This window comes from Tachypleus tridentatus, chromosome 12 (assembly GCF_004210375.1).
Source record: "Tachypleus tridentatus isolate NWPU-2018 chromosome 12, ASM421037v1, whole genome shotgun sequence".
Taxonomy (NCBI): Eukaryota; Metazoa; Arthropoda; class Merostomata; order Xiphosura; family Limulidae; genus Tachypleus; species Tachypleus tridentatus.
In genome coordinates, this window is record NC_134836.1 from 36,724,625 (window position 1) to 36,750,874 (window position 26,250).

The following is a 26,250-nucleotide window of genomic DNA, read 5'->3' on the forward strand; positions in this document are numbered from 1 at the left end:
AGTTTATTTTTGACAGACTGATCTCTAAGCATTATTTTCAAAGTTGATTTTGATTGTGATTGCAACATTCTATGCCAATGCCTTTTTGTTTGTTTATTAATTAATGTTTACTAAATTGCGTAATAGTCCTCGTAATTGTTTATAAGATAGAAAAGATCATTTCGGAAGGAAGCTAAATTCTATGTTTAAACTTAAGCCTTAGGCCATACAGGAAATTTACATTCTGCCAATGTACGCAAGATAGGCTACAATTCTTCACTACGTGACCTGTTTCTAAAATATTTTTATTTATTTATTTTTACGTGTGTATGATATTATTTAGATGTCATTTCTCTTTGATTTATTATAATAATGAATTAATAGAATAATGATAGGTCTATACGTTTTGTTTTAATCAAAAAGCTTGCCAAGAGGAATAGGCGTGATTCTTCCTGCATCTGAATAAAATATTTCATTCTAAAGGAGGCACTAAATTGGAGTAGAAACTGGAGAAGGTGCCTTAGTAAATCGTGTACAAAATACAGATAAATAGTTATAAACACGGTTTTTATCAACAGAGGCTAATTATTTGACAGTTTCTCGATTTATATGGACCAATATGTTTTCCCAAACATTGTACTGAGGTTTGGTCATAATAGTAAGAAATAAAAGTAAGTAACAAATGTTAAATGAGGGATGCCTTATGATTTTAGGGTGGCGTATAATTACGTCATGGAAAACGCAGTCTTTTAAGCAAGTCCTTTGAAGGTATACAATAGAATAACTACAAACGAACACAATATAAATCGTCAACTAGGGATAAGAATAAACCAGCCATATAAGAACGTCAACAATACCGTCATGTAAGAACATCAACAATACTGTCATGTAAGAACGTCAACAATACTGTCATGTAAGAACGTCAACAATACTGTCATATAAGAACGTCAACAATACTGTCATGTAAGAACGTCAACAATACTGTCATGTAAGAACGTCAACAATACTGTCATGTAATAACATCAACAATACTGTCATGTGACATGGAAAGGGAAAAGATCCAACAAGCAGCTCACGAAATCCGAATGCGGCTGTTGCAGCATGAGAACGCGCCATTCTATTGATAATTCAAAATAACAATACATTGTTCATATAAATGATTATTTCGACAAAACGCAACATTCACAACGTTGTCCAGAGGATTACCTCGATATTTATTTTAAAAAGTGGCGTATAAAATACCACACAGTTTCCTATCTTTTAAGCACTTATATGTACATGAATCGACGCGGAAACGGTATGGAACATGCTTCTCATTATCAGCATTTCAGTATATTGAGAGCCTCAAAACGTTGACAGATTTCAACAGTACAATGAATTCGTTTTAATCTATCAATTCACTCCTGCTTAATACTTCTATACTGACTGAATTATTCTTGTAGTCTTATCTGGTAATAAATAATATTTACTGAAATAAGAAAACGTTGTTTCTTTTGTATTTCACAGAAAGCTACACGAGGGCTATCTGTGCTAGCCGTCCCTAATTTAGCAGTGTAAGACTAGAGGGAAAGCAGCTAGTCATCACCACCCACCGCCAACTCTTGGGCTACTCTTTTACCAACGAACAGTGGGATTGACCATTACATTATAACGCTCCCACGGCTGAAAGGGCGAGCATGTTTGATGCGACGGGGATGCGAACCCGTGACCCTCAGATTACGAGTTGCATGCCTTACCACGCTTGGCCATACCGGGCCAAAACGAACGTTACCTCTAAAATTTCGACAATGTTTATCAAATCAACCAACGCTGTAAACCAATCAACTAATAAAACAATGAACCAAAATATATCCACACACGTCTAGACTACTGCTACCCAAGTTGCTGAACTAGTATAAGGCATAATATACTTGCTAGTGTCTCTCTCTCTCTTTTGTTTTTATTCCCATGATGGGTCAGTAGTAAGTTTATGAACTTATAATGTTAAAATTCGGGGTTTGATTCCACGTGGTAAACACTGTAGATGGCTCAATGTGGTTTTGCAATAAAACAAACCAACAGTCTGTAACAATCATCACTCAACTTCATCTTTTTCCTTTCGCTTAATTTTGGACCCTTTAAAATTTATTTTAGATTCTAATTTACATTTTACCACAACTATTTATTCATATGAACGTCATAAGTTAATTTTTATGGTTTCTTCAAAATTTTCCCATGTCCGCCATAAAACAATTCTATTTTAATTAATAAAATTGTACAGTTTTCCTTGTACAAGTTTTCCTCATCATTTTATTCAATCAAATTTTTGAAATGTATAATACTTTATGAAATGTAATATACGAAATATAAATTTATTAGTTGAAAATGTGCGCAAAAACATGAATTAAGTTTACCTTTGATGTTTTTTGATTGTCTTCTATTCATTGCAGTAAACCTATATTCATACAGAATTCAAATAATTGAATGTTTTTATACAAAAATAATTGTTTTGACAGAAGGGAAAAAAATAATTTTGAAAAAAAAAATCAGCGACCACCTCCTCTCTGTTCATTGTAGTAGGATTTCAAGTTGAGCAGTTTTTGTTATTTGTGATGGTGAAAAAGAGGAATATAAACACTATCGTTAAATGTTGTAATTATATTACAGTTTGAGTTTGTTTGGCTAAATTTTCCTATTTTACGATTTAGTACCTGATTTACTTGAGAGAACAAAAAAATTGAATGAAAATTCATTAGTCCTCCAGCTAGCTATCAATCACGTTTTGGGCTTCTACGAGAAGTGCGCGTTTGCCCTCTGTTCAGCCCGCCCCTCATATTAAGTAGGAATGGTTTCATTTACTTAAGAGGCAAAGTGATTTATAAACGTGTTTGGAAGTTACTGCTTGACATTGCACAACTTAGAATTATACGTCCTGTAGTGTTTTTCATATTTTGTTTTACGTTTTATTAATCAAGGTGGTAGGACAACAGCAAATCCTAAGTTAACTGCACATTTTAAGCCCTAGTTGTAAGACTAAACACCAACTAACTTTACTGAACCAATAAATATGCTAGAATTTATACATTTGACAGTAGTAGTAAATACTTATTATTTTTTACATGGATATTTCATTTTATTCGACTCATTTTGGGTACAAGGCAAATGGCAAAGTGACAGCATTGGCAAGGCTGTTAATAAACCATAAATAGAAGATGGAAATTTATATGGATCAATTTTTTATGTGAAGAGTAGTTGTGGAGTGAATGGTTGGCATTACTCAAAATAAACATCGACGAGCTTTAGTTTTCCCCACGATGTCACACTGGGAAAGTCAAGTAAGTTGTATACATAATAATTTAAGTAAAAAATCAAACAAAATCAAAAGAAGTATCATTTGGCCCTCCAATGTCCCAGCTGTATGTCTGCGGACTTATAACGCTAGAAACCTGGTTTCGATACTTGTGGTGGGCAGAGCACAGATAGCCCATTGTGTAGCTTTGTGCTTAATATCAAACAACAAATGTATCACTTGTGGCTCAGTTTATACATAGTATAGTACAAAGTGTTATGTGATGTCTGAATGAGCAAAAGGACGTCTGACAGGAATCTTAAGTGTGAAGGGCCCGGCACGGCCAGGTGTGTTAAGACGTTCGACTCGTAATCTGAGGGTCTCGGGTTCGCATCCCGGTCGCACCAAACATGCTCGTCCTTTTAACCGTGGGGGGGATTATAATGTGACGGTCAATCCCACTATTTCGTTGGTAAAAGAGTAGCGCATGAGTTGGCGGTGGGTGGTGATGACTAGCTGCCTTCCCTCTAGTCTTACACTACTAAATTAGGAACGGCTATCGCAGATAGCCCTCGTGTAGTTTGCGCGAAATTCAAAACAAGCCAAACCAGATACAGAGAGGGTTTCCAATTGTAGTTTCAGTGGATTGTTTTGTCCTTTGTTCCACGGTAATAATGACTATAAATTTTACACGAAAAGAGAAGGCAAGTTCAAAGAAAAGCAGATTAATGCCACGGGACATTTTGAAAAAAAAAACTCTTTGAGTAGGTCCAACATTAATCTTTTTATAATAGAGATCTTCGAGATTTCGGAGTTATGACATAACACAAGAAAGATAAACATAAGATATTCAGTGTCAATAATAAGCGAGATATTTAATGTTTAATATACACACAGATACTTATATATACATGTATATATGTAGGCTTACATTGTACAAATACGTGCCCCAGTAGTTAAGTGGTAAATCTTTGGACTTAAAACAGGTTTCAATGCCTGTGTTGGGCAGAGCACAGGTAGCCTATTCTGTATCTTTTTGTTTAACTGCAAACAAACTTATATCTGTGTGTTTCTTGTACTTTCAACACTAAAAGTTTTCTCACTGTTCATTGCAAAAAACAAACAAACAACGTGTATAAAACACTATTTCTGTAGTTTTTATTTGTTGTTAAGCGCAACATGCAATTTGTACTGTGCACCAAAATGGATTGAACCATGAATTTTAACGTTATATGTTCTCAAGCCTACAGCTGAGCTGTCTATGAGCGTCTTTCTAGAGCAAAATCTAATTTACTGTATGCGGTTTATGAGAAACACAAATCGACGATTTTCGTGTGAGTATTATGAAAACAATATTGTATTAATCTCACTTCTCAGACCTTTTAATAAGGTCAGATTTTACATATATCACAAAGACATGATAATATTATTGTTAACAGCTACTCCCTATACTCTATAAACTGGAAAACTCCTTTAGTTATTTTCCCACTTATTCTAATAGTTTAGACTGTGTAACTAGACATACAAGGAAATCTTTATTTTGTGACGTATTATCGTCATTAACAGAATTATCTTGTTTACACATATGTAGGATCATGTAAACTGACTATTTCTTTCTCACAAAACTAAATTTCTAATGGTTTTGGTTCTGGTTAGATATCAAACCTTTTTAACAGCTGCTTCATACTCATAAAACTTCATACAATTTGATAATTTCAACACTGAATCATCAGATAACCAGTTTGTATGTTCATAACGGAAATTCCATGTACAAAAGTGTTTCTCGCATTTTCGGTCACTCTATCGAGAAAACATATGTTTGTTTGTTTGTGTTGAATTTCGCAGAAAGCTACTGGAGGGCTATCTGTGCTAGCCGTCCCTAATTTAGCAGTGTAAGACTAGAGGGAAGGCAGCTAGTCATCATCACCCACCGCCAACTCTTGGGCTACTCTTTTTACCAACGAATAGTGGGATTGATCGTAACGTTTTAACGCCCCACAGCTGAAAGGGCGAGCATGTTTGGTGCGACGAGGATTTGAACCCGAGATCCTCGGATTACGAGTCAAACGCCTTAACCCACCTGACCATGACGGTGGAAAACATATAAAACACACAAAACTAAGACAGAGAGTATGGTTACGAGTTGATAAGTAACCCTTCTAAACGTTGTAATACATTCTTTTCAAAACAAGACACGTTGAAGTGTCTCGTGTCTTACATCCAGCTGTTTCGTAAGTCTTATACTAAAACCGAACTTTTATACAATGAACGACCTTTGGCTTAGCACATGTGTATTTGTAACACAATACACAGGACATTCATTTTCTTGCACATGAGTGGTTTTGGTGTCGATTTAATTTTGGGTCACCTTTCATTTCTTTTCAGCTCCTGAGGAAGAATAGGCATGAAATATGATCGTTCTAGAATTGGAATTGTTTGTATCTTGTCGATATCCAACTTCAGTTTCCCGTAAGTTAACCCATTTGTTTCGTTTCAGAAAGTAGGAAGTAGCCTTCCTTTATAGAATAAATCTTGATATTCTATATATACAGTTGTACAGATAAACTGGGAGCTTCATTATTATCATTTTCTGCCTCATACTTTCATAGTTCATAATTTTCTTGTAAGATCCGTCAAATCGTATTCTCTTATAATTATTTATTGTTCTTCAGGCTTACAAAGATATTTTCAATTACTTAACTTGAAATAGATCCTGGATATCACTTTTCAACACACTGGTCCATATAATTTATATATATATATATGTAATTCGTTCATGTGATGAGCCTATATCAATATATGAATATTATTAAGAGCTGCTAATAACGTTTATCGCACAAGTTTAAAAAAAGTTTTTCGAGGTATGGTTCTCTAACGTTTTGGTTTCTACTGATGTTGGTTCTCTAACGTTTTGGTTTCTACTGGTGTTGTTGGTTCTCTAACGTTTTGGTTTCTACTGATGTTGTTGGTTCTCTAACGTTTTGGTTTCTACTGATGTTGTTGGTTCTCTAACGTTTTGGTTTCTACTGATGTTGGTTCTCTAACGTTTTGACTGATGTTGTTGGTTCTCTAACGTTTTGGTTTCTACTGATGTTGTTGGTTCTCTAACGTTTTGGTTTCTACTGATGTTGTTGGTTCTCTAACGTTTTGGTTTCAACTGATGTTGTTGGTTCTCTAACGTTTTGGTTTCTACTGATGTTGGTTCTCTAACGTTTTGGTTTCTACTGATGTTGTTGGTTCTCTAACGTTTTGGTTTCTACTGATGTTGTTGGTTCTCTAACGTTTTGGTTTCTACTGATGTTGGTTCTCTAACGTTTTGGTTTCTACTGATGTTGTTGGTTCTCTAACGTTTTGGTTTCTACTGATGTTGTTGGTTCTCTAACGTTTTGGTTTCAACTGATGTTGTTGGTTCTCTAACGTTTTGATTTCAACTGATGTTGTATAATGTTATATATTGTTACAATGTTTATCTTAGGTCACACCAAAGCAAAAAACATTGTATACAACAATTCTTTAGTATTTTCTTACCCAACTTGTTATTTCTTTGTAAAAGTAATTTGGGGCCACGAAAAAATTTTTCAACGAATCCGATCTTTAATTTCATGATGAAAAATTAAATATCGACTGATGCTAAACAAAACGTCTGAAAGTTTATTATTATGAACATATATTTAATCTGAATAGTAATTCGATTTAATAATTAATTAGTGTACTTATCAATATGATACACAAATTTCAATGTTCTCTTTATAAATATTACCAACTTAACATTTCAAAAACATGGCTCATGAATACTTTGGTTTACAAGTAAAAATGTTGAAATTTTATGTGTGTAACTGGTGTCGTAAAACATATTGTCGTGACCACTTAAAGACATTTAAAAAAGCAAAAACATTTTTAGGTGGTAGAGTTATGACAACTTAAACTGCTCAGTTGCTAGGTTATAATCAGTCAGTAACTTAGTAGAGACCTGTTTTATTAAACCTAACTCTTCGACCGGATAATTACTATACAATCCAATAAATCTTTTTTTTTTTCAGTTGCAACCTTGAAAATTTTACTTTGAACCTTGAAACTGCATAGATGTATAGCTTGACTAGTTGTTTTTTTTTAATGTTCTTGAAACGCCCTGCTTTGCTTTCCTTGCATCCTGTACTTGATTAAAGAGAAACCCGAAGCTATTAGTGAATTGTGTTTTTAATTTCAGAGTCTAGACGTTAATATTAAATAACACTGAAGCGGAATATGATAGCTAATGATAAATTATTTTCGAAATATTTGAAAAATAAATTCAGTATATGCAAAAACCAACAACTACAAAAAACACACTATGGCTCTATAGAGCTTTCGAAAGACACAGTAACAAGTGGTAATTCTCCAAAGTACTTCATAAATAGCGTATTCCTCTTGTGATCATTTAATTTGCACTGCTGTGCTTATTAGAATTTTATACAGTTTCGAGCATCAGAAACCTTGAGAGCTAGAGTGTACCAGAACGAGGAGAGAACGGCTCCGCCTTGAGTTTGCCACTTAGCCAATAAAAGCTCAAGGATAGAAAACAAAATGGCTGTCTTTTGTTAGGGGGCAAAGAGTGAAGGACATTCACAGACAGGAGGTATATTGCTGGTTAGGAAGCTTAATATTTACCGTATCATACACACAATTTTCTCAGTATATGTAATATAGGTTCTGGTGGTGTGTTTTTGAACTTTTAAAAATATTGAGGCTATGTAAGCCGAGCTTTTCACCAAAGCAACCATCAAGAACCGATCAAATAACGAATGCTACATTGACTAAAATTGGTAAAATAAATTGATATGCTACGATTTACAACGGCTTATAAACTATCGGGATGCATAAAATATAAAAATTAAATGGAACAGTAACCTCATACGTCATCATAACACATTAATCTGTAATTGACTAAGTAATAAATATACGTTAAGAATTCTAATTTCTAAACCTAATCACTTGTGTAGCTACAAGTAAGTTTATATATTAAACTATCTTAAACATGAAGCTATTCGTTCTCGGAACTCTGAATTTAACATACTCAATGTGATTTACTGATCGAAAAGTTTTAACAGCTCACAATACGTATAATTAATAAATCTCTGTAATGTAAACCATAATAAGTTAAGCTGGGAAACAACAACAAAAGACACACTGAACCCAGTTTCAAAACGTTTCGGCTCATATCAACTCATTTAGATACACACGTCAGTCAAACATTTAAATAAAATAAAACCTATCATAATATCATGACATATTTTTGTATTACAGTAAGATACCCAATAATGTAATTGGAAAAGGCTTAGTCAAAACTTGATCGAATAAGTCCACACACAGCTACTGAAATATGGTTAGAGCAGTCCACACACTTCTATAACAACTAACCTTACTTATACGTTTGAATTTTCTGTATCAGAAATATGTGAAGGAATTTACACAGTTCTATAATAGCTAACCTAATTTATCATACGTTTTTGAAGGAGTTTACACTTGTTAACTGATAGAGATGTTTTGTAATAACGGTCAAACGGTCAGACGGTCAACTAGTTGATATTAAACTAAGTAAAAACGTTGATTTGAAATTAAATATAGAATATCTAATGAAGAGTTTTCCTAAAAATTTTGATCATTACAATTTTCTTCATAAAGTATGGCTTTTAAAGCAACCAAAGAAACAACGAACTTGATACAAATCAAGAGACACTAGAATTTCCAAAACGTGTTTAAAACTGCTAAGAACAAATAAGACAGGACTGACCTTATTTGTTGTCGTTGAACTCGGAGGTAGCAACGATTTTAAGAAACACCCATATACCTCAAAAATAGAGAAACATATTCGTTAGAAAAACAAGAAACATGATGAATTTTATATTGGGTGCCAGGCCCGAGCGCAGAACGTTCGAAGGGGAGGGGTTCTAATTTGTGATGTCAAAAGCCAGCACGTTATACAAAATATAATCAGCTTGTAAAGCATACTAATATTACGAGGGTATGAAGCCATGAGCCACCCCAGAATATGTTTTAAAAATAGGTGCTGTGAGATTAAATCTGGAAGCTAATTTGCTTAAACAATTGCATGGCTATTTACGTAAAATCTACAAACATCCAATGAAAAGTCAATAACTCACCATCCTGTTGTGGCATTAGATAGGGAGCTATAATTAATTCAACAAAACTATATATGATTCGTTATATTAAATTAGTGTACTATCTATATACAGAGTAGTTAGTAACTGTTAAATTATATTACAAATAAAAATTCTGTACAACAGTAATATATTAGCTATTTCAATCATTGACTATCATATACATACACGTATGGACTAATACTCCATTCTTATGGAGTGCTTTTTAATAAATAGCTTACATACAGTTTCAATGTTGAGAACAGCATCATAATGATTGTGCGTTAAAGCTAGAATATTCGGTTTTTTCTTCGGTTTGTGTATATATATCTCAAATAAATATTGAAGCAGCGGAGAGCAGATGTCGAACGTGAACATGAACTCAGTGACATCTATTATAAAGAATTCGGCCTACAAAACCTGACAGTAACAATATGGCGTCGGCTGTTACTGACAATGTATCAACAGAAACTATTGCAAGCGACTATTTCAAGCTAAAATTGTTAATAGTTCATCAGTAAAATGTACACTATGTATAGAAGGTTAAATACCAGAAACATCCGCGGTATAACTGTATAAATATATATTTCTTGTTTACATCATGCAAATAAAATGGGGTTTCGGCCGAACTGTCTTGACCTCCATCCCCCTTATAGGTACTTGTTTGTGTGCACATTAAATTCACGAAGCAGAGATTCTAAAATTCTATGTTACACTGTAGACAAAGCGCAAAGTCTCATTAAAGCTTTGTCTTCTAACCCAGTACTGGATACCTTGAACTCGGGTAAGCAGAAAGTAATCATGTCTTGCATAATAATTTTATTGGTATGCTGGACCAAGAACTACAACAATCATAGAACGAAACTGCTGATAGATGTACAACTAAACAGTTAGCACTTTTAGTTTACTTCAATGATCATTTTGAAATTGAAGTTCATGTTGTGGATCTAACTGGATGGGTCTATAAAGTCCTCATTTGATAACATAGTATCATTATTTGAATAACTGAATACCCATCTGAGAAATTGGGTTGGAATTTGTGGCGATACAACAAATGCTTCGATGTAGATTAAATCATTGAATTTCAACTGTAATTTTAAAAAACCTACAATTTTTATTGACAGTATATAATTTCCTTATGATGCATCTATCTGCTTCAGAAGAGTCTAGGAGAGCTTGTAAGAAGTGTGTATAATCATTCTGGTTTTAGTGAAATAATAAAATATTATTTCAGTCGTTTTACGCTGAGATGTCCTGAACAGGCCAGGTGGTTGTCAGTTAAACTGTGTGTAGACTGATCTGAGGATCACGGGTTCGAACCCCCGTCACAACAAACACGCTCGCCCTTTAAGCCGTGGTAGCGCTATAAATAACGGTCAATCCCACTATTTGTTGGTAAAAGAATAGCCCAAGAGTTAGCGGTAGGTGGTGATGACTAACTGCCTTCCCTCTAGTCTTACAGTTCTAAATTAGGGATGGCTAGTGCAGATAGCCTTCGTATAGCTTTGCGCGAAATTAAGAACAAACAAACAATGTTTGACTAGTGGGTCGAATTTCAGTTTTACGGTATTTGTCTTTGAATATCCCACATGTACTAAGAGTTGTTCGTTTCTAGTTACAAAATCCACATGTTAAGTTTTGTCTAAATTATGAGTATGCATTGGACATCTTTAATTCGTTAAGCATTCTCTTTTAAATAATGCTCTGCTACATACAGAAATAGACTAATCTAATCATTTGCTGTTATTTTGATGGAATGTGAGATAATTTGATAAAAATATATGTAATCGCCTCTGAACAAAGTACTTGTACGTAAATTAGCAAATATAAAAAAAAATGCAAACACGAACCACGAAGAAATAAAGAGAAGTGTACCACGTGCCACATATGAGAAAAAACAAATATTTTAGTTTTATGGTCCAATCTTAGAACATATCAAATATGCGGATCCCATGAATGCCCAACAAAGTGTTTCATCTTCCGTTTTAAAATACTGTTCACCATTATAAAAGAAGTAAAAATAGACAAATGAAACAGGTTAGTAGAGTCAACATGAAAAAAACAAATGTAATGAATTTAAAAAGACGAAAGTACAATAACACGCTATTGCGATGGATGTTCATATGTTAACATATTAAACCGAATGCTATTGTTATTTAGTTAACTGACAACTCATTCTTTTTGGAACCTAAATGAATATATATATATATATATATATATATTTATTTATTTGTAGTCCGATGAAGAATATGTTGTTTTATTTTTTCTTTGCAAATAAACATGCTGCGATAGAAAAATTTTGTTATAATATAAAGTAAAGACTGAGGTTTTGTACATAAAAATCATAGTTGCAACTAGTAAAAAAAATTAGTTATTGTACCTTTCATAACCTAACTAGCTTTGTAACCATGTAGAAAATATGCTGCTTTATTTCATTTTTTTATGAATAATAACACATTTTTATCGAAACCTAGTCTGTGTTAATGACTGAATATGGCTGTTTGTGTTCCAATGTTTGACATACGAACTCTACCAGTTCTTGTGTTGTATCTGGTTGTAGGGTGAAGTTTTGTGTGTTCTAATGTTCGTACTAACACACGAACAATGTCTTTTGTGCTGTTGGCTTCAATACTAACGATCCATGGTATGAAAATAAACAAAGTACCTTGATTGTAGGTATATATTTCGCTGTTTCTGATGGACTTAAATTATTGCTTACTTTTACGACAATGTTTAATTATGTAATATTCCTTGTTATTTAGCATTGTTTGTTCAGCAGTATCACGTTGATATAAGTATAATTAAAGATGGAAAACTTTACACTGTAGGTACTGAATTTGGTAAAGAACTAAACGTTAAGGGTATTAAATCAATAAATATTCTATGCTACTTCGATTTTCATTTTATTAAAGTAAGTACCCAACCCATTAGCTATAACATAAACACAATTTTAACAGGTATTCAGAGCTTTGTTAACGGAAATGTGGTAATAAAATAACACGATATGTCTGAGGCCCCTGAACACAGGTGAAATTATTGGTTTTAAACGTATCTTCTTTGTAAATTTTGTTTAGAATATTATACTGACACGCGTATTTATTTATTAACCTTATATATATCTGAAACAACAAAGGAGCTTTTTAAAAATTTAAATTAAGGCAGAGTAAACTTTAGCGTTTGGCCTAACAAGATACCCGTTGGTTGATCACGTGATACCTTGTTGGATAAGTGCACACGCAAGCACATACAATGTTATATAGATTTCAAGGTCACAGGCTCATATGGTTGGAATGGTTAACTACAGATACCTAAAAGAATTTATTGACAGTTGTTCTTCACAAATATGCGTTTAATTCGTAGCAAGATGATTATATTATTTAATTATAATCTCCAATGTTCATCAGCAGACAACTGTGGTTTACCATATATACTTAACACACAATTTATTCAAAGCTGCTCTTTACAAATATGTGTTTATCTCGCAACAACTTGGTTAGTGTTTCGTAATAAAAGTTCCATATCGATCAAGAGAAAACTGTGGTTAATTATACCTAACACAGCACGTATTTACAGCTGTTCAGAAATATGTATTTAAAAATTTATATAAACTTGATTAATGTATTCTAGAATAATATTCTATGCCGACAGAGATCAAAATCTATTGTTAATTACATATATACAACGTTTGTTCAGTTCGTGATTTGTTACGTGTCGCTTATATTAATACGGCAAGCGGTATTAGAATGACTATATACAATTATTATGATTTCTAGTCAGTTCTAGATAGGCTGCAATATACTGAACAAACTACTATGTATAATGACTAATGGGTACATGTGTTTGTAGAGAGTTTGAAAATTTTGTGATTAGTTTTAATATGTGCTTTTGGGAATATCTTTTCTTAAGCCTTAAAACGTAGTGGCGAGTGTTTAAAACGTGTGTTGATAGCTTTAAAAGTTTGATGGATGGTATTTAGTATTGTACTTATGAATAAGCTTTATCAGCTTGAAATGTAAGTAAATGTTTAGTACATGCTCACAGTTACGTTTAAAAACTTGTTGGTGTTTAGTTTTTCCTGATTAGCTCGAAAGCTCGTGGTCAGTGCTTTACGCGTGTTTTCTAGTTAGCCTTTAAACTACAAAACACTGCCTAGCGCGTGTTTTCCTGGTTAGCTTGAAAACCAGTGGTCAGTGTTTAGCGAATGTTCTCCTGATTAGCTTAAACTTTACGGTGAATGCTTGATACGTGTTCCATGTCTTACGCTACATAATTTATTACCAGAAACAGCCACGCCAGCAGATACACTATAGAAATAAGTATTAGGTACACTTGAACAGTGTAACATTATTTAACTTCTCTGTTTTAAGATTATAAAGAAAAGTAGGTAACAAACGTATCAATAAAACTTAAGTTTAATGAAACCAATGGCCAGGTGGGTTAAAGAGTTCGACTCGTAATCCGAGGGTCGCGGGTTCGCATCCCGGTCGCACCAAACATGCTCGTCCTTTTAACCGTGGGGGGGATTATAATGTGACGGTCAATCCCACTATTTCGTTGGTAAAAGAGTAGCCCAAGAGTTGACGGTGGGTGGTGATGACTAGCTTCCTTCCCTCTAGTCTTACACTGCTAAATTAGGGACGGCTAGCACAGATAACCCTCGAGTAGCTTTGTGCGGAATTCAAAAACAAAAAAACAACAACAATGAAACCATGCCACCATGGTCTTGGTGTAGAAAAGATAGATGCTTTTTTTCAAAGCATCACTGTCACCTACGTTCAGAACAAATCTACAAGAATAGGTGAAAAAATGTTTGATTTTTGGAATTTCGCGCAAAGCTACACGAGGGCTATCTACGCTAGCCGTCCCTAATTTAGTAGTGTAAGACTAGAAGGAAGGCAGCTAGTCATCACTAACCACCGCCAACTCATGGGCTACTCTTTCACCAACGAATAGTGGGATTGACCATCACATTATAACGCCCCGACGGCTGAAAGGGAGAGCATGTTTGGTGTGACGGGCAATCGAGTCGAGTGCCTTAACCTCCTGGTCATGCCAGACCTTTCACACTCAAGATTCCTGTTATACGTCTTTTTGCCTTAGCGCTCATTCAGACATCACATAATGTTGTTTGATATTAAGCACAAAGCTACACACAATGGGCTATCTGTGCTCTGACAACCACCGGGCCTATGAAAAAAAAAAAAAAATGTAGTGCAACATTCTTTCCGTGTTGTAAATTAACTGGTCTCGCAAGTACAAAAGGTAGATTAAACTGCTAAATATGGTATTTAGAAATTTCTTTGTGTCAGTGGTCTGTACGTTTCGACCGTCACATTATAACGCCCCCACCGCTGAAAGGACGAGCATGTTTGGTGCGACCGGGATTCGAACCCGCGTCCCTTAAATTACGAGTCGAACGCCTTAACCCCTCTGACCATTAAGTGAATCGGTATTAGCAGAACATGTGGCAGATATTAGCAGAACATGTGGCAGAAACATCTCATTGTTATAAACCGGGGTTATATCAAGTTGATAAACATGGTAGAATTAAAAAAAAACACTAAATATCAAAGGGGCTACTGAAGTCGGAAAAAAAAAACACCCAAAGATATTATACTAAAAAAGAAAGTTAGTCGAGATCTAGAAATAATAAAGTATTCAACAGTTGCGTTGTAACTCTGGGTAGTTTAAACCTAGATGGCTTTATAGGAATGTAAGTGATGACGTGGGTATATAAGTCCTAATCTGGCCTTTACCATTACTCTGAAGATGGTGTCATAGGGCAAACGTATGTAGTCTTTTTTTAGGACAAGTCTTTGTTTTAACAGGTATTTATTGTTAACGTTGTATTCGTTTCAATTGTAAATATAGATGTTATAAACAAGTATCGTTTTAAATCATTTTACTCCAACTTTATATTTTTACACAATGACAGTATAAACAATATTTTAAACTTTTATCTGTTTGTTTGTTTTTGAATTTCGCACAAAGCTACTCGAGGGCTATCTGTGCTAGCCGTCCCTAATTTAGGAGTGTAAGACTAGAGGGAAGGCAGGTAGTCATCACCACCCACCGCCAACTCTTGGGCTACTCTTTTACCAACGAATAGTGGGATTGACTGTAACATTATAACGCCCCCACGGCTGAAAGGGCGAGCATGTTTGGCGCGACGGGGATGCGAACCCGCGACTCTCGGATTACGAGTCGCACGCCTTAACACGCTTGGCCATGCCGGGCCAAACTTTTATCTGTATCACATAACTATCAATAACTGTTGTAGCGCTACTCTGGAAGTTTAGTGGACACGAACATAATATGGTTACGGCGGAGGAACCGTACAAACCTTATTTTTGTGGAACAACTTAAAACAGAAACAAACCCACCAGAAGAGCTATGCGTTAAGAGCTAACAGTAACATCAATCCAACATATAAACTGTTTGCTGGATAGCACAAACCCAACAGAAGCGTAGTTCGCTAAGGGCTAACAATAACACTAACTTCCCAGAAGAGTTGTCCGCTAAAGGTTTATAGTAACACTAACCCACCAGAAGAGTTGTCCGCTAAAGGCTTACAGTAACACTAACCCACCAGAAGGACTGTCACTGACAGCGACCCCTTCATCCACTAAATGAAAGGTTATTCTCTAAGGTTCGACAGCAGAGCACTCGTTACAGGCTGACAGCAACTCACCACAAGAGCTGTTCACTGAGGGTTGATAGCGAAATAAACCTACCAGGAAAGGTTTTTGTTATCATTTGACAACTATCCAGTGTCCATATAGTCATTTTATTGACCGATAGTCACGTGATACTGACATTAGACGATGATACGCTGATTTTTCCACGTCATTCGAAGATGTGTAGTATTTCAATCCCTTGTAATTTCCATTTTTACATCAAATATAAAGAAGCACTGGTTAGCACAAAGTGCTTACATCATAGATACAAGCTATCTGTCTAAATCTGGGTGAGGGCAGGTGAATTCAGATTTTGAAGTGTACAGTTTGGTCTTTGATTTTTGGTTTTGTTAAGGTGTTACAAAATACAGCTACATACCAAATTTAATATTTCGAATTTAATCCACTTTTATGTCAACTGGCATTTATTTTTATCGCTGTTTCTATAAAGTTGTGTGGTTTGTTTATGTTAATTAGTGTGTTGTTATCACGTAAGAAGTACTGGTTTCGATTTTTGAACAAATGAGACTACAGAAAAAGCCGAAGAAAAAACTTGTAGGTTTTTAAAAATAGGTCTAATCTAATTTTACTGGTTCTTTATTTTTGGAAGCTATGTAAGGCAAGTTGGTGGGACCAGTTAAAAAGGCAACAAGAAACCACATAACAGGGATAGAGCTAACAAACCATCATGAATCGAACACAGTTACGCACTCGTAGAAATAGCGTAGTCTGTTATCCTTGGAAATAATTGTGTAAACAGCGCGATGAAAAGTGTGTTAACAAATTATACGCGAACCATGGATATGGCAAAACACATACTATGGCAAAACACGTACTACAAGCATTTATGAATAGGACCAACCGGAAAATATTTAAACATATGATTAAATTAACCTGAATGAAACATTATCGGTTTACTGAGGTAACTGGAAAACGAATGTGGTTCACAGTTATTTTCCAGCAGAAAAGCGAAGTAGTTAAGGTTTAGCGTAGACGTTTGTTATCCTTAGAATGAGAGACTGTTTTGGTGAAGTTCTCGTCTAGGTAAGAATGCAACTTAGAATATGGTTTCCCAGTCTAGGCCGAGTGATTGAGGGTGACAGTGTCATTACTTGTGCCATCTATATCTGAGTCGAGGCATGTAAGGAATCTCACTGAGATGTGTTGATCCACTTGGAAAGGGACTACGAAGTCAGTACCACGGGTTAAGAATGGGTCTGAAGTTGGTTAAATGGAAAAATGACAATATATGACACAGAAACATGTGATTGTTGATTAACTAAATGATAGTAACAGATTAGAGACCCGAGTGTGGGCTATTGGTTAGCATACTGGACTATGGATAATGGTTAGCATACTGGACTATGGATAATGGTTAGCATACTGGACTATGAATAATGGTTAGCATACTGGACTATGGATAATGGTTAGCATACTGGACTATAGATAATGGTTAGCATACTGGACTATGGATAATGGTTAGCATACTGGACTATAGATAATGGTTAGCATACTGGACTATGGATCTGTGAGCTCAACGCTCACGTCCCATTACTTCGATTTCTTTCTAAACCTCGTGCTGAGCACTCAGATCTGTATGTTCATTATAAAAATAGCGATTTAATTCCAATAGTAGGCTAAACAAGACTAACCCAAGGGTTGGCGGCGGGTGCTGTTGATTAGTTTAGGGATAACTAGCACAGGTGGCTCTTCATTACCTTTGTTTGAAAATCCTTTCCCCTCGAAAAACAACAACAACAAAGCTACTGTAACACTTTCTGTTGATAATTATATTGATTTATTTTGCTGTTGATAAGTTATTTAAACGTGTTATGCCTGTTGATGAGTTAGTTATTTGTACTGACTTCATACGTTGATGAGCTATTTGGACGAGTCTTGTCTATCGCAAATCTCACTAGACTAGCCTTTCCTATTGACGGCTGGTGAATGTACAAGTGTTTTCTGAGGCAAAAATCGTTTTAAAATCCTGTGACGTATAGGCAAGTGGACGAAGCTTCTGTGGTAGTGTATGTGCTTAATGTGACGCTGTATTAAAATCTTGAAGATGGCACCGACGGTTGAATATTGTAAATTAAATATTGTACTAACAGGTCAAGCTTAGCTACTTAAGTCAAATTGATGAAAGGTACCCGATATGGAACGAACTGAAAATTACGTAAGAAATTGTATCGTCGCCGAGACAAAACTAAATCTCACAATTCTAACGGAGTGTCAATGAAGACAGCTATGCATCGCCATCTAACAAAAGAAAATATCTGGATTTTGATAATTAAACCTTGAACTGATTATTAAGTTCGTACTTTCTGTTCCTTTCAGGGATTGTTTCTTTACACCAATAACGCTCCAGAATTTCAAACAATTTGTTTATGCGAAGAAACAACAGTTTTTTCAGAATTTTTTTTAAATGGTTTTTATTTATTTATACGACGTTGAAGTTGCTGGTGTGATGACTTATGCACACAAAGTTTAGGCTAAAACATAACGTAACGTAAACAGTAAGAAGGCTAAAAAAGTGTTCGTTTGTTTCAGAACTTCACCCCAGGGCTCCTCTGGTCGTTACTTCAGTTCTCATTTTAAAATATTTTTTTTTTGACAGTATACGCTAATGCAGGTGAAACGTATTTGAAACGTCATACAGAATACATGAATCGGTTAGACACATTCTGACAATCGTTGCTTTGCAATTGATAACGTTAGTTGGTAAAGAATTAGAAAAACATTGAAGGTAACATCTATATTCAGCTTTCTAGAATGTACACAAAATATTTAATTAAATAATCTGAACTGCAGAGTCGTAGTTACATGGTTTTTAACTGTGGATGAAAACTGGGATTTGCTAATCCGATTTATTTGGATATTTGGAGTAATGTGAAAACATTTAACTCATAATATAAAATAATTTATTTTAGAAAACCAAATCAGTCTAAATAGTAACGCCAAAAAAACCAGCAAAATAATTAAAATAGTGAAGGTTTAAACATTACCTTTCATTCATTTTTCTATGTAAACGACAGATAAAAAGGTTATGATTGTAAAATGTTTCAGGGTTCGTTTTGAATATTCATGACAATGAAACTACTTACATGATTTTAATGCTACTCTTTTCTCATTCCAGATTCCAGTAATTTAAAACTCTTACCCAGTTTCTGGATTTTCATGATTAAAACTTGAACTGATTATTAAGTGCGAACTTTTTGATCCTTTCAAGTATTTATATTCCACTTAACAGCCTGGTTCTTCATTTCAAACAGAAAGGGAACAGACTTCTTCTGTTTGACGTTTTAAAATTAGCACAGGAATGACGAAAGCGATGTTATACAAAGACAGAATTACGAACTGATAGGAATATGTTTTTACCCGGCAACCTATGGACACATTGTAAGCTGAAATATCTGTTGTGTGGGTGCTAATAAATTATTTTTAACAGTTATCTTTTTTTTTTCTTCAAGTTAATTCCAAACAGTGTGTACCTTTGTCCAGAAACAAATTGTTATAAAATTGGATATACATAATTTATTTTTTCAGTTCCTTTCATTATAACTAAAAGATTAATTATGCTAAATTTCTCAAATGTATTTCAAGGTATTTTCGAAGATCGATTTTACCAGGATAATTCTTCCAATATCTTTGCTAAACCCACTACCAATTATTATTTTTATCTTACTTTTAATAAAAGTTTATAGTGGTAATTTAAGTCTACGGATTTACAACGCTAAAATCAGGGATTCGATTCCCTTCGGTGGACTCAGCAGATAGCCTGATGTGGCTTTGCTATAAGAAAACATACGTATATACATATATACATAATAAAGGTTACGTGGCGAATGCTAATCACAACAAATTAATACATTTTGCGGCGTGCTATGCTTCCAATAAGAACTAAAAACTCATTCTTCGTAGTTTTATAACGTTTCTTGTTTAATACAAAACTAGATAATCTATGTCTGACATTTAATGTTATATGTTAAACTTAGAAAGCTTACGTGTGTAGAAACACACAAACACAGTTGATACAAACTGATTTTACTTAATATCCTTCCCTGTGACTCAGTGATATGTTTGTAGGCCAGTGAAGAGAACAGCATAACAGCCTATTGTGTAACTTTGCGCTTAACAACACCAGTAACAACTATCTATTATATTTTACTTTGAGGTAGATCTAGTTTTTACCACATAGAATCATCTTAAAACCACATTTGGATTGGCAAAAAATAGACAGAAAATTATATTCACCACAGTTTTAATTGTTCTACATCCTACATTAGAAGGAACAAAAATAGCAACCTTTCATTGATTTAGTTATAAAATAACAAAGCATGCCAGTTGATGGTATTTTAATTTCAAGTTTAAAATAACAATATATCGGCGAATTGTTTTCCTCCGATATCTCACGATCGATCATTGCAGATTAGCAGCTGGTGATTTATGTTTGGTTCTCTAATTTATTGTGAAGACAGAAAAAACTATATTTTACGATTGTTATTTTTATATTGTTTCAATCAAACTCCTCTCGTCCCTATATACTTTACATTATTAATTACAGAATATCACCAGCTGTTTCCTGCTATTCATCCATTAACTGATGTTCAGCATTTACACCTGCTCGATTTTGTACATGCTCAAAATAAATAGAATCAGGCATAATACTCATGATAAGAATAAAAGAAACGAAACATAACACCTATTTATTTTTGTCATTTCTCCTACTTAATACCTTATCAGGATAAAAGTAATCAGACATAGTGTTTTTATTTATGTTAAGTCTCAGCTAATTTTTGATCAAGAGAGATAAAACTAATATTTTATATATGTAATTCCTTCATTAATCCATGACCCAGAATAATAGAAACAAGACAAATCACCCGTTAGTTTCTTGACTCGTCTATAGGTTTATGATCAATGTTAGATCCCTATCTAACATCTGTTTGTTTTTCTAATGCGTCACTAATACATTGTTATTCTTTTGCACTAATTCATGGCCAGATTTATACAGCAGCGCTACGTAATTAGTTAATTATTCCTTTGATATTTCCTTTTCCTTGTTTAAGTACTGGAAAATCATGCTTTCTGAATTTATCAGGCCATTATCTGATAATCATAGTTAACATAACAGTAACATTAACAATATAAAGCAGTGTACTGACGAACAGATTCTTGTCTTTCTTCATCACACAGCGAACGAGAAGCAACAGTTTTCGGAACAACAAGTTCTAATTATTTTTTTTAAAGTGGACGTCAGCAGCGTGTTCAACATGAGGACTAACTCTCTTAAGGACTTTGCCATTTTCTTGTCTTTCAGTCGACGTTTCGAGACCAAGAGAAACAGTAGAAAAAATGCACAGAAACTCAGTTCCCAGCAACGCCCTATGAAAGTCTTCCTCAGTGGCACAGGAATAGCTTCAGTGTTACTTCATTTGTAATTACTTTTATATTTTATATTTTTTTATTTTCCAAACTCTTAAGCGTATTTAATGTGAAGAAATTCTAAGGCATTTATAAGGATAACTTGCGAATGTTCAACTGATGTCTTAAACTTGAACATTGTATCTTTAATTTCCTTTAAACACGCTACATTTTAAAACGGCATTTCTTGTCTAGGAGAAACGGTTAACGAGAAAATTGCCTGATACAACAGCCGAGTGGAGCGACAAGGACGCGCGGCGGGACGGTACACGAAGCAGCCAGAGTTCCCCTATCTTTACATATACATGTATAGGCATATCGAACAAAAAAAAAACGTGGGAAACACGGTAACGTTTTGGCCAATTCAACATCATGACAAGATTGATACAGATATGGAGTGTCCGAAAGGCCCCTCGAAATGTTGTTAGGTATGACGACAAGTCATGCATATCCATACGTATATTATAAATTATAACTACGTTAAAGTTTAATATAACAAAGTATTTTAATGTAACTTTAAAATGTTCACTCATTTAGAAAACCACAATATTTTGTGCTGATAAAAAGTGATAAAGGGTATCTTCTTGTTCGAATTCAAATTTAATGTACGAAAAAAATATGTTCTGTTTCCATTGTACTTGACCCAAACATTCTACATTTGTAATGAATTATTGGTATCAGCCATATTAACTCTACAGCATACATTCTTAGCCTTTTAAAGCTATATTATAATCTGACGGACTTCCAGAATCACACGATTTAAAAACTGTTTTGACTTCAATATAAACGATTTCGATGTAATAGCTTTTACCTCGGTCAGGTTAAAGAATGACTTATTTAGTATATAGGAAATTTGTGAAGAATACAATGACTAAACACAGTTTCTTATGTATTTACATCAATCTTCTATATTGCAAGATTTCATTAAAGTTTGATGACCGTTTGAAATATATGTTTAATTACAAAAACAAAATATTGCACTTATTCTGATTACAATAGAAGTTAGCAGTTAGACAAATGAAAGATATTAGTGACACAGTTTCTAATAAATTACTTGGTCAAAATTCCTTATGTTTTTTAAAGTTTAACAGCCCTTTTACATCACTCAGTTCCTACATAGAATTTCGCTCACTGATTTAACGTTTAACGGTTTTTTTACACCCATTCTGTTCACATATATAATTACGTTCACTGTTTAACATTTAACTAGATATATATATATTTAACCCTTACAGTAAATCAGTTTCTCTCTTACAGAAGGTGAAACGAATTTAATATTGGAAATCTAAATGTACAGTAGCAAATTACTGGCTATTCAAATAAAACTGAGATAGCAGAGGGTTATTATGAAGGAAGTTTAATGAAACAGGATTAATACCACAAGTGTGGTACACTCATGGAGATGTGTTAACACTTTTGCTCTTTTTTTGCATCAGGCATATAGGTGAAGGAATGATTAGAGAGATTACTCAGATTTACTGATTACATTAAAAGTTCTAGTTTCACTGGCTGTGAGGAAGATGCTACTGCTTAACAAAACGTTTTAGTGGGTTGAACAAATAAATGTAAGATGGCGTTTAGTTATAAGAAATGCAAGGTAATGTATATGGGTTATCATAATTTTAATTACAAGTATAAATCATAATTAGAATTACAAGCATAATTTTCATGGGAATAACGCTAACATGGATGAAAAATATTTGGGTATTCTGAATGATCAGTTTTTTTAAGGCATCCTAGCAATGAGCTGTTGCAACTTTCAAGGAGAATATTATTTCTGTTTCTATCTACATGAACATTGAATACAGCTCTAAAGGTGTTATAGTGTCATTGTATAGGTAATTGTTAAGCCACGTTTGGAGTAGTGTTCAGTCTTAGACTTTTACTTTAGAAAAAGACATTGAACTCTTGAAAAGGGTTCAGAGGAAGACTACTAGGATAGTGTCTGGGAGGGAAAGGTTGTCATATGAAGACAGGTTAAGATTACGGAAAGTTGTCTTCCCTTGAGAAGAGTTAGGATGATCTGACTGAGGTGTTTAATATTGTTAATGGAATTATAAGAGCTGATGTTTCATCTTTTTTTCGTATTTAATGGCGGGACTAAAGGACACAAATGTTGATTTTAGCAGAGAAAGAGTCATCTTCAGCTACGACAGTTTTATTTTTCTAACGTGGTGATTGGCTTTTGGAACTGAGTGATTTGAAATATGGCAGATGTAATTAATACAAGGGAGTTTATAGGAAAATTTACTAAGTATTTGTATGATAAAGACTGGTTGTGAGATTTTTTAGTGTTCGATTTAATTTAGTGGATAAGACCTGTAGATGCACCAATAAGTCCCTTATTGTCCTTTAATGCTATATTTACTTATTACCTGTTGAAGCTAGGAAGACAAAGTGCTGTTTTAAAAAGAACATCAACAAGCCAGAACAGTTATGTAGTCTTATGCTATTAGTCCACAGGTCAGAACAACAAGCTAGTCTTATCCTACTGGTCTACAAGACAAAATAACAATATAGTCTAGTTCTATTAGTCCACAGGTCAGAACAACAAGCTAGTCTTATCCTACTGGTCTACAAGACAAAATAACAATATAGTCTAGTTCTATTAGTCCACAGGTCAGAACAACAAGCTAGTCTTATCCTACTGGTCTAAAGACAAAATAGCAATATAGTCTAGTTCTATTAGTCCACAGGTCAGAACAACAAGCTGGTCTACAAGACAAAATAACAATATAGTCTAGTTCTATTAGTCCACAGGTCAGAACAGCAAGCTAGTCTTATCCTACTGGTCCAAAGGTCAGAATAGCAAGGCAGTCCTATCCTTCTAGTTCACAAGTTAGAACAGTCAGATTAGTCTGTAAGCTAGAAGACTAAGTCAGTATTACACTACCAGTCTGTTATAAGTCAGAACAGTAAACTGCTCTTATATAGCAGTTTAGAGACCAGAAGAGTAGGCCACTCTTATACTATTGACTGGTCAACAGAACGGAAGAGTATATTGGTTTTACACTACTTACTACTGTAAAGGCCAAAATAGTAAGTTAATATCATAATATTAGTCTACAGAGCAGCAAACAAACTTGTGGTAATGTCAATGTTTTACAAATTGGAACCTAAAGCAAGGGGAACTAATTGATTGTTATCTTACCCGAACAACTTAACCCTAATTTATTTCGTCCTATCGGCTAATTGCACGTATCATACATCTTTCGTGAATCAAATGAAACTGAACTCTATACAACTTTTGCCCCCCCCCTTCCAGTCGTGGAGGCGTTATAAAGTGAAGGTCAATCCCACTATTGGTTGGTAAAAGAGCTGCCTTCCCTCTAGTCTTATACTGCTAAATTAGGGACGGCTAGCACAGATAGCCCTCGTGTAGCTTTGCGCGAAATTCAAAACAAACACAACACGATGTTTTATCATAACGATCACCTCATCTGTTGTACACTAATGTAGTTGAATAAAGCCACAAACTGAGCATTTTTAGATTGTTTTAATGAGTCCTTTGTCCTCATTATTACTTTTGTTCAAGTGTGAAGACTTTTTGTTGGTTCAACGTAAAATACAATTATAATTACTGTTATTACGGCCTACATAATTGTTTTAACAGACCCTTCTGCCCGAGCCGGCGTTTAACTATTGCAGCATTTCCATTTGTAATTACACTTATCATGTGGATGTCATAAATATGTGTTGTGGCAAAAAACCAATTTAAAAATATGGAGAGTAATAAGGTTAATATAAACTTAAAATGAACCATCTCTTTGATGAGTGTAGTTTTGACGTGTACGTATTAGCACAACAATCTGTAATAGTATGAGGGAGTAATATATGTAAGTATACACCTGGGGGCGCTAGTTCACCTTTCTTATAAATTGACACATAATTATACTCGTATAAACGAGAGCCTCTACTTAGGAAAAGATAAAGCTAATTTGAGATTATTTATATAGTCGTATAGATAGATTCATAACATGTTAATTTATAGGTTCCGGTCACATATTAAGCGTTTAATTAATTATAACTAACTTTTTGGCGTCTTTTATATATTCGTGAAACAAACTTCGTAATATCAGAACTTTCAACTTCTTTATATATATATATTCATATGTATGTGTGTCAGTCTTGATAAATATCTACACTTACATATGGTACTTATCGAATAACTATTACAACTGCACGTATTAACTATAAGTGTGATACTAAACCATCAAATTATACTTTAAATTAAATGTCAGTACTAAAGGCTGCATTACATGAATGGTGATTTACAAGGAACAAGGTGTATTTTAAAATTATGTATCCTGTTTTCACTGTCGGATTGCTAGTTTTATAACTAAAGGTGTAAGCTGTCAAGATGTACGCTACAAATTACATATGTCTCTACTGTAATTCTGTTACTTTTAAAACCGAAGGTATATGCTGTAAAAATACACACAAACTATGTATACTACTGTAGTATTGTCAGTTTTAAAATGAAATATGTATATTGTGAATGGCATATAATGAACTGCATATATTATACCTACTGCAGCTTTGTTAGTTTTAAAACTAAAGGTGTAAACTGTCAATATGTACATAACGAACTATGTGATTTATCTGCACTGTAGTATCGTTAGTTTTAAAGCCTTAGACAGTGCTGTTAAGAACTTTATATTATCTCCAGTGCAGCATTTGTTGTTTTAAAATCACAGGTGTTTACAATGAAACTAGATTTCATTTACATTAATTAAGGCTATAATAATTAAAGCATGTCGAAAAC

The 26,250-nt window shown here is 34.1% G+C and overlaps 1 long non-coding RNA gene across 9 annotated transcripts in view; it reads right to left on the reverse strand.

The window, feature by feature from the left end:
* Nucleotides 1–26,250, reverse strand: part of LOC143235851 (uncharacterized) — a 152,459-nt gene that overhangs the window by 86,787 nt on the left and 39,422 nt on the right. The window lies entirely within an intron of this gene.